At 49.8% G+C, this 12,164-nt stretch overlaps 1 long non-coding RNA gene across 1 annotated transcript in view; it reads right to left on the reverse strand.

Annotated features, from left to right (window-relative positions):
* Positions 1–860: 860 nt before the first annotated feature.
* The window catches only part of LOC112547652 (uncharacterized), a 505,643-nt gene continuing 494,339 nt past the window's right edge, over positions 861–12,164 (reverse strand). The window contains exon 5 of the long non-coding RNA XR_016349931.1: positions 861–3,145. This is a non-coding gene — a long non-coding RNA (uncharacterized LOC112547652). The remainder of the gene's footprint in view (positions 3,146–12,164) is intronic.

The following is a 12,164-nucleotide window of genomic DNA, read 5'->3' on the forward strand; positions in this document are numbered from 1 at the left end:
GCAGTGCCGGACGGCATCAGAGAAGAACTTAGAGCGTGGAGATGCTGTCTCAGGCTAGCCGAGGGCTGTGCTTAAAGGGACCCGACCCCCACCCCGGACAGACAGTTCTCAGGGGTGCCCCGCTTGCAAAGCAGTCCTGGCTTGGATTGCCCGGACTACCCGCACTGGGCACATCACACCACTCGGCCATCAGCCCGGCTGCACTTGCCGCAGGCTGCCATCTGGGGAGAGGGGGTAATTGGGGGGCTGCAGGAGAGCTTCCACCCCCAGAAGCCTGCAGAGCCAGCCCAGTTCTCCCCATTGGGGGCTCGTGCCCCATTCCTCCCTCACCTCCTTCCACTTACCCTTCCCTAGCCCCTCTTCTTGATGTACAAAATAAAGATAACGTGTCTTCCAAAATGGAATCTGTCTTTATTGAACAAAACTGGGGGAGACTGGGAAAAGAAGGTGGGAGAGGGGAAGAGAGAGGCTGGGAGAGGGAAGGGCAACTAAAATGATCAGGGGTTGGGAACAGGTCCCATATGAAGAGAGGCTAAAGAGACTGGGACTTTTCAGCTTAGAAAAGAGGAGACGGAGGGGGGGACAGGATAGAGGTCTCTAAAAGCAGGAGTTGGGTGGAGAGGGTGCATACAGAAAAGTTCTTCATTAGTTCCCATAAAGAAGGACTAGAGGACACCAAAGGAAAGGAATGGGTAGCAGGCTTCAAACTAGTAAGAGAAAGTTGTTCTTCACAAAGCAAAGAGTCAACCTGTGGAACACCTTGCTGCAGGAGGCTGTGAAGGCTAGAACTAGAACAGAGTTTAAAGGGAAATGAGATCAAGTCATGGAGGCTGGGTCCATGGAGTGCTATTAGCCAGGGGGTAGGAGTGGTGTCCCTGCCCAAGGTTTGTGGAAGGCTGGAGATGGATGGCACGAGACAAATGGCTTGGTCACTGTCTTTGGTCCATCCCCTTCAGGGTCCCTAGGGTTGGCCGCTGTCGGCAGACAGCCTACTGGGCTAGATGGACCTTTGGTCTGACCCAGGATGGCCATTGTAAGCTCAGGGCTCAGGGTCGGGGGTCTCACTGGACCCCCTTGATTCTCTTGCACACCTGCTCCTGGGTGGCCAGGCTGGCAGCTCTCCTGCCCTAGATGGCCACTTTCCTGTGCCTAGTGCGGAGGTCGTGGACGAGGTCCACGATGTCTGCACTAGCCCAGGCGGGTCCCCGCCTTTTGCGGTCTCGGGCAAGCTCCCGGGAGCCGCCAGCCTGGCCCCAGGAAGAGGGGGACGGCTGGGGGGCATCGGGTGGGTGGCTCGATCCCTGCCAGGTGCAGGATCTGCTGGCTGGGTGCTGGCAGGCTTGCACCTGGCACGGGCACCGTAGCCAGCCCGTGGCCCTTTAAGAGGTCCGGGGCCGGGATGGGGGCAGACGAGTTTCCCTGGTGTTGGCCAGAGTGGCCACCAGGGAAAGCTGGGGAGGGCTAGTCTCCCACTAGTTTGAATTAAGGGGCTACACACCCCTTAATTCGAACTAGCTAGTTCGAACTAGGCTTAATCCTCGTAAAATGAGGTTTTCCTAGTTTGAACTAAGCGCTCCGTTAGTTCGAATTAAATTTGAACTAATGGAACGCTAGTTTAGTGCCTATGAAAGTTAGTTCGAACTAACGTTTGTTAGTTCGAACTAACTTTGTAGTGTAGACGTACCCCTACTTCCCCCGGCGGGACTTGACTGTCGCGGATGTGCCTATGCCCATCTGCGTCATCGGGGACACGGCCTACCCCCGATGCCCTGGCTAATGCGGCCCTACACGGGGCAGCCGGACCAGAACCGGGCCCGGTTCAATGACTGCCTCAACCGGGCCCGAAACCCAGTGGAGCTGGCCTTTGGACGTTTAAAGGCCCGCTTCCGTTGCTTGCTCACCCGTCTCGAGATGGGTGAGCAGAATGCAACGGAGGTGCTGGCCGCGTACTACATGCTCCACAATATTGTGGAGCGCAGTGGGGAGGCCTTCCTCTCTGCATGGGTGGCAGCTGAGGCACAGACCTTGGAACAGCCCGACACAGCTGCCATCCGCCAGGCACGCCAGGATGCGGTGCGCATTAGAGAGGCCCTGGTGGACATGTTTGCCCAAGCCCCGTAGTAGGGTCGCCTGGGTCTCCCCAGACTACTCCTGCCCATCCCCTACCCTTCTCCACCCCCTCCCCTTATCTCCCCCCCAATTGTAAAGCATCGGGTCAAAGCACGTCAGCCGTCATCGAGTCTGTTCGTCGGGTGCGTCGGGCTTAGTTAGGGTTTTTCTTTTTAGCTTAGGCTAGGGTTTAGGCCACCATCGCCTGTCCCGAAGAACAGCCACGAGGATGCGGGGTTCGTGCAGAAGGCTGAAGTCAGCGTACCTGATTCCAGTCATCTTCCGTCGAGGGATCTCCGAGCTGTTCCTCTCCTGAGGCCTGGAAGGACCAAAGGATTGAGGTGGCCAGCAACACTACAATCATCCTCCCTGCGCCTAGACTATGTTTAATTATCTGTTGTGTGCATCTTGTAACCGTTCTTGCTAGTTTGTTATGTATGTAAATATAGTTTGTGGTTTACATTTTCCTGAAAAGTGTCAGCATTTATTTCTGCACCACAAACCACTGACCACTTACGAAGACCTTCAACTGGGACAGGAAGGGGGGGCAGTTACTGGGACGGGCGGCCCCTGCGAGCGCTCCTCCGGGGGCCAGCCTGCTCACACTGGGCAGACCTCGTCGGGGCAGGCTGCACGTGGAGGTGGCCAAGAGCAGGGGCAGAGGCAGGTGCTGGGATAGGAGGAGGGGCAGGAACAGGGGCAGGAGCTGGGATGGGAGGGGGCATGAGCTGTGCTACAGGAGGGATGGCGGGGGCCTGAGCTCCACCCATTCCATAGAGAATCGCATGCACAATATGTGCCGTCAGCGTGTCCATTGTGGTGCGCATCCCTCAGCATTTGTCCAGGAAGGCAGCCCAGCCGTCCTGCCGCCACTGCAGGTCCCGCTGCACCCGCTCCGCGATGGAGGCCTGGATTGCCTCCACGGCGTTGATGTGCCGGCGAAGCAGCTGGTCCCTCTGCCGGAGCCTGTGCCTCCGGGGTTGGCCTGCTGGGGGTGCCGCTGCTGCCGCAGTGGAGGGTCTGGTGCTGGGTCCCGCTGCAGGGAAGAGAAGAAAGGACGGGTCAGTCAGGCAGGCCGTCCACTGTCCCCACACCGCATGCCCTCCACCCCTGAGCCCAGGTGACCCCACAGTTGTGTGGCTTGGGCCCACTCGGTTCCCCTCCTGCCCCCGTATTGTATGTTTGCAAGGAGGACTGCCCCTGGAGTAGGGTCCCCCCTCCAGTACTGTAAGCATCGGTCTGTATCGTGTCCCCGTGGAAGGCGGGAGGGTGCTTGTGCTGCGTTCACTTGTGGAACTCCCTGCCAGTGGAGACTGTGAAAAGCTTTGGGCTAATCACTGGTGTTAGACAGGGAGCGAGATGCATCCCCACACAGTGCCTGGAAGCACATCTGGCAGAGGCGGTCTGGGCTCTTAGATCCCCTCGCGTGGGATATCTCCTGGACAGAACTAGAAGAGTGACTGGGTGGGGGGATGTTCCATCCTTGCAGCAACACTCAGGGGCCCTTCCCCCTCCCACTATCCCTCCCGCAAGCCCGGTAGCCCAGGGACATGTGTGGCCACAGTGGGGACTTCCCTCGGGGAGACAGCCAAGGCACCAGGAGCAGGCGAGGGGCTCGGTGGGGGCAAGGTGTCACTGCACCCCTTGAAGGAGTGGCACAGTAAATAAATTCTTTCTGCACCTTCTTGTGCTTCCTCTATGGGGCAGGTCAGCTGTATGATCACGCCTAGTGATGGGGAGCAACTCCCCCAAAGCAGCCAATTCAAAAGGGCTCTGCTTCTGCAGCATGGGTGGCAGCTCGAGTCCTGGGCTCTTTAAATTGCATGTTCTAGGCAGTGCTGAGTGCTGCCTGAGGTAGGCATGTCATGATCCAGGTGCTGCTGAGGCTGGCTAACCCCAACCTTGCACCTTCTGCCCAACAGCCCCCCCTTTTGGAAAAGCAGATCTGGACCACCCCTCACTTTGTGCAGGGGCCCTGTGCAGGGGCCCCACTGCCCATGGTATCTCTAAAATGGAAAAGTGACCAAAAATTACTTATAGCTTTTCTGTGTGCAGCACTTGCCTGGCCTGATTCTCAAGGGCAAGATGTTACGTTAAGTAGCATATAACTCTGTTCTATTGGTAGTAGGGAATTTTCTATAGCAAAGATGACTGTGCTGTACTCTTGTGGCATAACAGAAAAGAGACCTAAGCATGGTAATGTTATGAATACATCCTGGGTTTTACCATCTATAGAAACATGGTATACATTTGAGAAGGTGGAAAATCTTGTGTTGTACCACACATAATTACATACTTCATATGAGCTTAAAATACCAGCTATAGGGACAATGTACGTGGGCCTCCACTGATAGATTGAACTTTGAGATTGTTTTATGTACAGGAGGAAGAGAGAGAGGGGAATTGTTTCTATATAAGTTGTTTGATAGACAGTACATTATGTAACAAAACAACTGAAACATAAAGGAATCAAAATTTAGTGCACGTTGTTGAAAAATTTAGCTCCAAGTGACTTGCTCAGAGAAAGCGAGCGAGCAAGCACTGGGCTCAGAACTTGAGTTCCTGGCTCCCAGGCCAGACAACGCAGCCCCTTTGCAAACAGTTTAATTACATTATTACACCATTGCAATTTGTTTTCTTGATGTATCATGCATTTTTCTAAGTATAGTAGGAACTTGTTTTGATTGGGTTTGGGAAAGCCAGGTTTCACCACCATCTGCTTCAGGAATGCTCTCAGTGCAGCTCCATTAATTATTTAACCAACAGGGGCTTCAAAGTGCAGTGCGGCAGACACAAACAGAACCTGCCAACCCTGCTGTGAAGTTGAGTGCCACTCACCATGAAGTGAAAATTACAAGGCAGTCTGTACTGCAGTGATGCACTGCCACTATGCAACAGTTAGCCTAAATCTAGATTAGATTCCTGTTGCAACCTTCAAGTGTACTCATGCTCTGGTGTTTTGATGGGGCAAAAGACAGAGACAGATTTCTTCAATTTCATAAATATGCTCAAACTGTTTTGCAACAGCTGTTAACTTTACTCTCTAAAATACAGTCACTCTTCCATGGCAACTTTGTAATCCTTGGAGTTTTTTTAACTGCTATTTTGATCTCTACTACAAAGGTGTCTTTTACTGCTTCATGGATGACTGTCAGTGAAGATTAAATATCTCTCTGCGCATCAAGCTGACTCTTGTAGCATGCTTTTAAGCAGTACCTGAGCTTTCCTGCTCAGACCCCCTTTGCCATCTACTTTCTCCCATGAATGAATGCTGCTGCATTTCCAGTTTCTTTATTAACTGGTCCCATCTTTTTGTCACTTCTTTTAAACTTGACTACACTACACAGGAGAGCACTGCAATATTTCCTCTTACCTATCAAGTATTCACACCTATCAAAGAAAAGGAATCCATGTATTTATCACTACTTGTCTTCCATATCGAAAGTATTACAGAATTCCAAAGTGTGGGATACAACACTTTACAAATGAGTTACAGTAACACAGACTTATGGTGCTTGATTAGAATGCTGTAATATTTCTTTATTCAGGCAGTAATAATATCTGACTGCAAATTTTCCATTGTCTTTTATCTCTTCCAGAAAAAATACAATTCTGTGTATCATTTGGTCCTTTAATTTTGTTTCAGTTTAGGTCCTTGCCCCACTCTTTTCAGGCATGTCTCTTCTCATAGCCATATGCTTAATTAGTATCTGTACATCATTTGGAAACTTCAGAGTGTAAGTTATTCTTTTTCTATTATTTGTATGTGACTTTTAAAAAGTATTGTTTTCCCCTTTCCAAATAACATACAGAGATAATTGCAGAGATGAGAAAATATATCAAGCTGTTTTCTATGAATATGCATTTGATTTTTAAGCAAACTTGCTTTGACTGCATTCTTTCCTCCTTATGTTTGCTTTCCATTATTATTCTAATGGCTACACAGAATACTTGACAACATTGAATGTTAAGTGTCTATTGGAGAGTTTTCACTGAAAGCAAGCTTTAATTTTACAAACATGAGTACATGCCCCAGGAACTTGATTCCAACAGTGATACAGTGAGGGAACAGAAATGTTTCGCTCATGTATTCAGTCAGTACAACTTGGATTTCAGATACACCTATAAACTGCTCATGAAATAAAAAAAGTTTTCTCCTATAAATTCTTTGGTGAACAATGAATAAACTCTCAAAAAAAAATCACATTCAGCTGAGGAAAAATTCAGGAATAGAAATAGAGGCAAAATTCATTTATAGGTTTCAATAATAATAATATGCCCAGCTCAATTGTTGCTCTTCACCCACCTACTATTTCCAAATATAGCAAATCTTTTCAATTAGATAGATAGGGATTGGCAGGAAATGCCAGAATTAGGACTGACTATGAAACCTGAGTTTAGCAGCATTGTGCATGAGTGTGTGTCAGGGAGTGTGGGGGAAGTCACTGGGCCTGGCACCTCCATCCGCAGTCAGATGTGACTCTCAGCCAGCAGTAGAAGAGAAGGTTTATTCGTTGACAGGGAGAAAACACAGCACAGACTTGTTAACACAGGAACCAGAGGAAGACAGTACAATCCAATGTGAGGAGAGGAGGACCCAGGGTAGCGTCCTGAGCCCCTCCTCCCTGCATTCTCTGCCAGCCGAGAGGACTTACACACCCAGCAACTCACCCCCCAGCCTGGAGATAGCTCCACCCCCTCCTTTATTCAGATTCCTGTGCAAGGTGTCACCTGGTTGCTACCCCTACCCAGGCTCAGGTTACAGGACAGCCTGAGCTATTGTTGTGTATGTGCTAAAATGGGGCAGCCTGGGGCAGCCTCCCCCTCAGTGAAAGCCACACCCAACATTCCCATCCCTAGCTGGGTTCTAGAGTAATGCTCAGGGAAACTGAGGCACACACAGGGTAACAACAGAACAGCATAGCACAGTAGGAATCAGCATAACAAAGCAAATAGAGCGAACACAATCCCCACTACATGATAATATGCATTAAGATACAACCTGATTACATGATCACTTAAGGTATGTAGAGATAGTGGCGCTATTTTGGGATATGTCCAGTATCCTGAAATAGCATTTTCTCTGTGTTAGCAACAAGCCTATTATTTAGAAATATATTCCAAATAACGGGCTTGCTGTTCCAACGTCCCAGTAAACCTCGTTCCATGAGGATGAAGGGACTTGTCGGAATTGCGCTCTATTTTGAAATTTGTGTAGACAGTGCCAAATTTCAAAATAGACTCTCTCAAAATAAGCTAAGCAATTTGCATAGCTCGAATTGCATTGATTATTTCGAGCTACATGGTGCTGTATAGATGCACCCTTACCGTTTTTTCCCACAGGACTCCTGTCTCACTCAGTGCACAGACTGGACCTGCTCGGCAGTAAAGTAGGGCTGTATAGTAAAAGAGGCTGTTGTATGGAAGCATGGTACTTCATTTATTATAGAAACTGGAAGGTGTATTCCTATGGAAATTGCTGAGACACTGTGGGCCTAAGCCCACTCAAAGCTGAAGGATCTCTCCTTCATCTGAGTATGAAGGGCCACTGAACCTACCACAAGGAAATACTGGGTACAACAAAAGAAGAAATAGGGATGAGATAGCATGTCAGAGGGGGAAAAAATCAGGGGACAAGCAGAGAACCCCTGACAGCACCCACTGCTCCTCAAAGACTACTGAGTAGTTAATGGACACTGCCCAGAGGAACTACTTTGAGGCATAACTTCATAAGGGATCAAAAATAAGCCTCACACTTACAGTGAACCCTCTCCATGAGGCAACTTCTCCTGGGGTGACGGATGGCTATCTTGGCCAGGAGGAGGTTAACAAAGAGCTCTCACCACTTTCCAGGGCCATGGATGAGGTTTATATACATGAGGAGATGCAGCCAGAACGTCGGGAGCAGTTGGAAGAGGGGCTGCAGTCTCAAGTACCCTACAAACATGTGCATCAGGAACTTTCTCTCACCACAAGAGTGAGACGACAGGGGCATTTATGAACAGCAACAGATTTGTGACCAAGCTCAAAACTCTGTGAAGCAACCACTTATCAATAGCTATGGGACCAAACTGGAGTACGGACTAGACTACCGGCAGTTCCTGGCCCTCCTCAGATGACAGCAGGTCCTGACACTTGGTGCCAGGGTGGGAGATGAAGGTGAGGATGAAGACAGTGTGAAGCACAAACATGTGGAGATGTACTGGCTGCAGGACAGAGGTGGATTGGCTGGATATTGTGCAGCCAACCGAGGCTCCTGGATCAGGGATTTTATCATCAAGTTCTAGTTGGGAGCACCTTCCGGCAGGGTTGGCTCAAGAAAAGCAAGAGAAGCAGGAGGCAAGGCTGCCTTTACCTCTTAGAGCACATGATGTGGGATATTCGGGATGCACAGCCTCATGTGTTGGCTGTGGATCCCAGGGTCCACCCAGTCCTCTGATCATAGTTCAGGAGGTATCTGATTCTGATGCTACCACCATGGACAATATCCAATGCACATAGATGAAGGTTGTGTAAGCAGAGGTTCCATGAGGAGGTCTTCCCCCTTGATGGCCGCTATAGCATTGGTTGCTGAAGCTGGGTTCACTGAACTCCAGTGCCCTCTTCCAAAGAGAAAGACACTGGAGCAGCCTTGTCTACCTACACAACCAGTCACCCTGGCCTTGAGATAGACCCAATTCTCCAGCAAGGAGGAAATCTGGCAGAGAAGTAAATGTCCAGAGAGAGCAGCAGCCCCAGATCTCACCAGATGGCATGCAGTACAGATGAGAAGGTGGTTCCCACCATCCATCCATGGCCACCAGTTGAACTTGGGATTTGGATCTGAGCTCCCAGACATAAATAAAACACAGTTGTCTTCTCCAATTATACTGCCAGTTTAAAATTTCATTGTGCTTATGTTAATGTGTGCAAACAACTTTATCCAGAATTAGAAAAAGAATTAAATCCCTTTTTGAAACTACTATAAGTAATTTTGGAAGCAGTTAAAACAAATATGATTAGCTCAGTGATAAAGATAACCCTAAAGATTCAATACTGGAGACATATGCATTTTTAAATCCAATTAATCAAGAGACATTTCCTCAGCTCATGGTTACATGAGCAACTTAAATTTATAGTTTGTCAGTTGCAAGACAATCAGGGTTGAAAACTTTTAATCAATTCTAGTGACACTCAGCTACACAGGATGGCTTTGAAATGGCAACACATTTATCCTGCCGCTGTAGTACCCATAATAATTAAAAATGGGAAGCTTCTAACACAGCACAAAAAGATTAGATACAATGTCAATAAAGAAATGAACATTAGGTCCTGAAAACAAATCTGCATCTAGCAAATCCACCACCTTCTGTTCCATATTTTTTCATCATAAGTATATTACTTTCCTGCAGAGGATAATAGCAGCCATTGAAAGGAAGAAAACAGGTAGCATCATTATTTTCAGTTTCAGAATGAACATTAGAGAAATGGTTTCATTTACATACATAATACTTCTTTAAATTATAAATTGATGCTTCTGTTTAAATCTTTTACTTCTATTTATTCTATATCTAAATAATGAGTATGACAGCATGTTTACACAAGGAAGAATAAACACCTATGTGGTTTTTGCTAAATAGACTCTTATAAGGCTACGTCTACACTGTCATGATTTTCCAAAAATGCTTTTAACGGAAAAGTTTTCTGTTAAAAGCATTTTCGGAAAAGCACATCTAGATTGGCAGGATGCTTTTCCGCAAAAGCACTTTTTGCGGAAAAGCATCCGTGGCCAATCTAGATGCGGTTTTCCGCAAAAAAGCCCCGATCGCCATTTTTGCTATTGGGGCTTTTTTGCGGAAAACAGTACTGTGCTGTCTACACTGGCCCTTTTGCGCAAAAGTCTTTCAGAAAAAGACTTTTGCCTGAACGGGAGCAGCATAGTATTTCCGGAAAAGCACTGACGATCTTACATGAGATCATCAGTGCTTTTCCGGAAATTCAAGCAGCCAGTGTAGACAGCTGGCAAGTTTTTCTGCAAAAGCAGATGATTTTGCGGAAAAACTTGCCAGTCTAGACACAGCCTTAGGGTATGTCTACACTACAGAGTTTTGTCAGAAAAATGGCCATTTTTCTGAGAAAACTTGAATTACATCCACACTGCAATCGCGTTCTTTTGAAAGTAAAGCGAAAGAACAGAGGGGTTTTTCTGACAGTGGTACTCCTCTTTCTATGAGGAAGAACGCCTTTTCCAAAAGAGCTCTTTTGGAAAAAGGTGTGCGTGGACGGGGAGAAGGGATTTCTTTCAAATGAAGAGGCCTCCAGGAAATAACACAGGTGCCCTGTTGGACACTCCATCCAAAGTAATCGCAATTCTATAGTTCCTGTCTCCTGGCACCTCATAAATCTGCAGGCACCCTGGACAAGCCTTATGGCAGGAAGCCGGCTTTTGAGCAACACCCTAACTGCGCGGCTCTCCCTGCCACAGGCCTGCTCTCTGATGGCACAGCCACAAGCCCCCCCCCCCCCAAGACCCACCTGGCCCTCTCAAGGAGCAGCTCCAGGGGTCCCAGGACCCACCCAGGGGAACCAATAGGCAGGTACCCTCCTGATCCTGAGTGGAGATCCTGTCCCTCCTCCTCGTGCTGGGGGTGAGGAGGAGAGATTGCAGGATCTCTACTCCCAGCACCGCAACACAGACATCTTTGAGTGCATGACCAAGTCCCTGGCAGAGTGCAGACACTCATCCTGCACCTTAGAACAGGTCTGGAATAAGGTTTAAGAGCTCCATCAGGGATACGTCAGGGGCCAGAGAGCGCAGCTCGTGCTCAGGGGCAGGACCCCACACTTGCCCTGACCTCAACAAGCTGCACCAGTTCCTGGGGGGTGGGGAATCTGTTTCTCCACCTGTCGTGGTGGACTCGGGCCCCAAGACCCCCGTTGTCGCTCGGCTGGAGGTCACGGAGGAGGAGGAGGAGGGCCAGGGCTAGCAGGAGGAGGAGATGGACACCATCACGCTATCCCTGGAGCTGGTGCCTGTCATCCAAATGTCTCTCAGGCCTCATCAGATGCCGGGGAGGGATCTCCAGGTGAATGCTCTCAGTTTGTCACACATGCAGGATGGGGGAGGTGGGCGCTCAGGGGGTGGGGTGCGAGTGTCACTTGGTCTGGAGATCATGCTGCAGTCTGTGCACGTAACACCACATGCAGCGTTAGTGTGTGACACGTGGATACAGCAGGCAGCCTCTGAGCATGGGTGGGATCCTGCTGCCAGGCTCAGGGGACGCTGCACATGTCTGGCCCCAGGGTGGTGGGAGAGGCCTCCCAGCACCTGCTATGGCTGGAAGCAGGCTAGCCACAAGGGCGCAGGCACCACCCCAGACACACCAAGGACAGTGCTGTGAGTCGCAGGTGTGTGTGCAGACCCCAGGGAGGGCCATGAGGGGATCCCACTGTGGCCGGACACTTCCCTTGCCTGTGGGCCGGGGGTGGGATGGGAAGCAGGTAGCATAGTCCCCTGAGCACCTCGGGGCCCCTGTGAGGCGGAGCCTGCTGTGTAGGCCACACATGGCTTTGTTCCCAGGGCATTCCCCTCCTCTGGTCCGAGGACTGTTGGTCACTGCTCAGAGAGGAGGGCACAGCCTCAAGGACAGCATCTTCATGGATAACTGACCACCTCTCCCTCTTTGTGTTCTCCACAGCCAGACCAGTCGGGACTGAGGGGCAAGCTATGACACCTGAGCCAGCCACCAGAGCCCAGGGTTCCTGAAAGCATGCCACGGTCCAGGAAGACCTCACGTGGCAGCATGTCAGCATCCTGAGCAACATGCAGCAGACCCTGGTACAGAAGATCCGTGAGGACGCAGAGTGGCAGAACCGCGTGTAGGACAAGCTCATGCAGCGGTATGATAGCATGTGTGCCGTCATGCGTGACATGGCACACCCGCCTGCAGTCACTGCTCCTCCCTACCACCCTCCTGCTTCCCCATGCCTATTCCCCCTCCTCTTGCCTCCCAAGCAATGCCAGTGCCCCCTCCCCCGACACCCCTGACTTCACTCCAGCCCCTTCTCCTGCCCAC

Source organism: Pelodiscus sinensis, chromosome 6 (assembly GCF_052426305.1).
Source record: "Pelodiscus sinensis isolate ZL-2025 chromosome 6, ASM5242630v1, whole genome shotgun sequence".
Classification (NCBI taxonomy): domain Eukaryota; kingdom Metazoa; phylum Chordata; order Testudines; family Trionychidae; genus Pelodiscus; species Pelodiscus sinensis.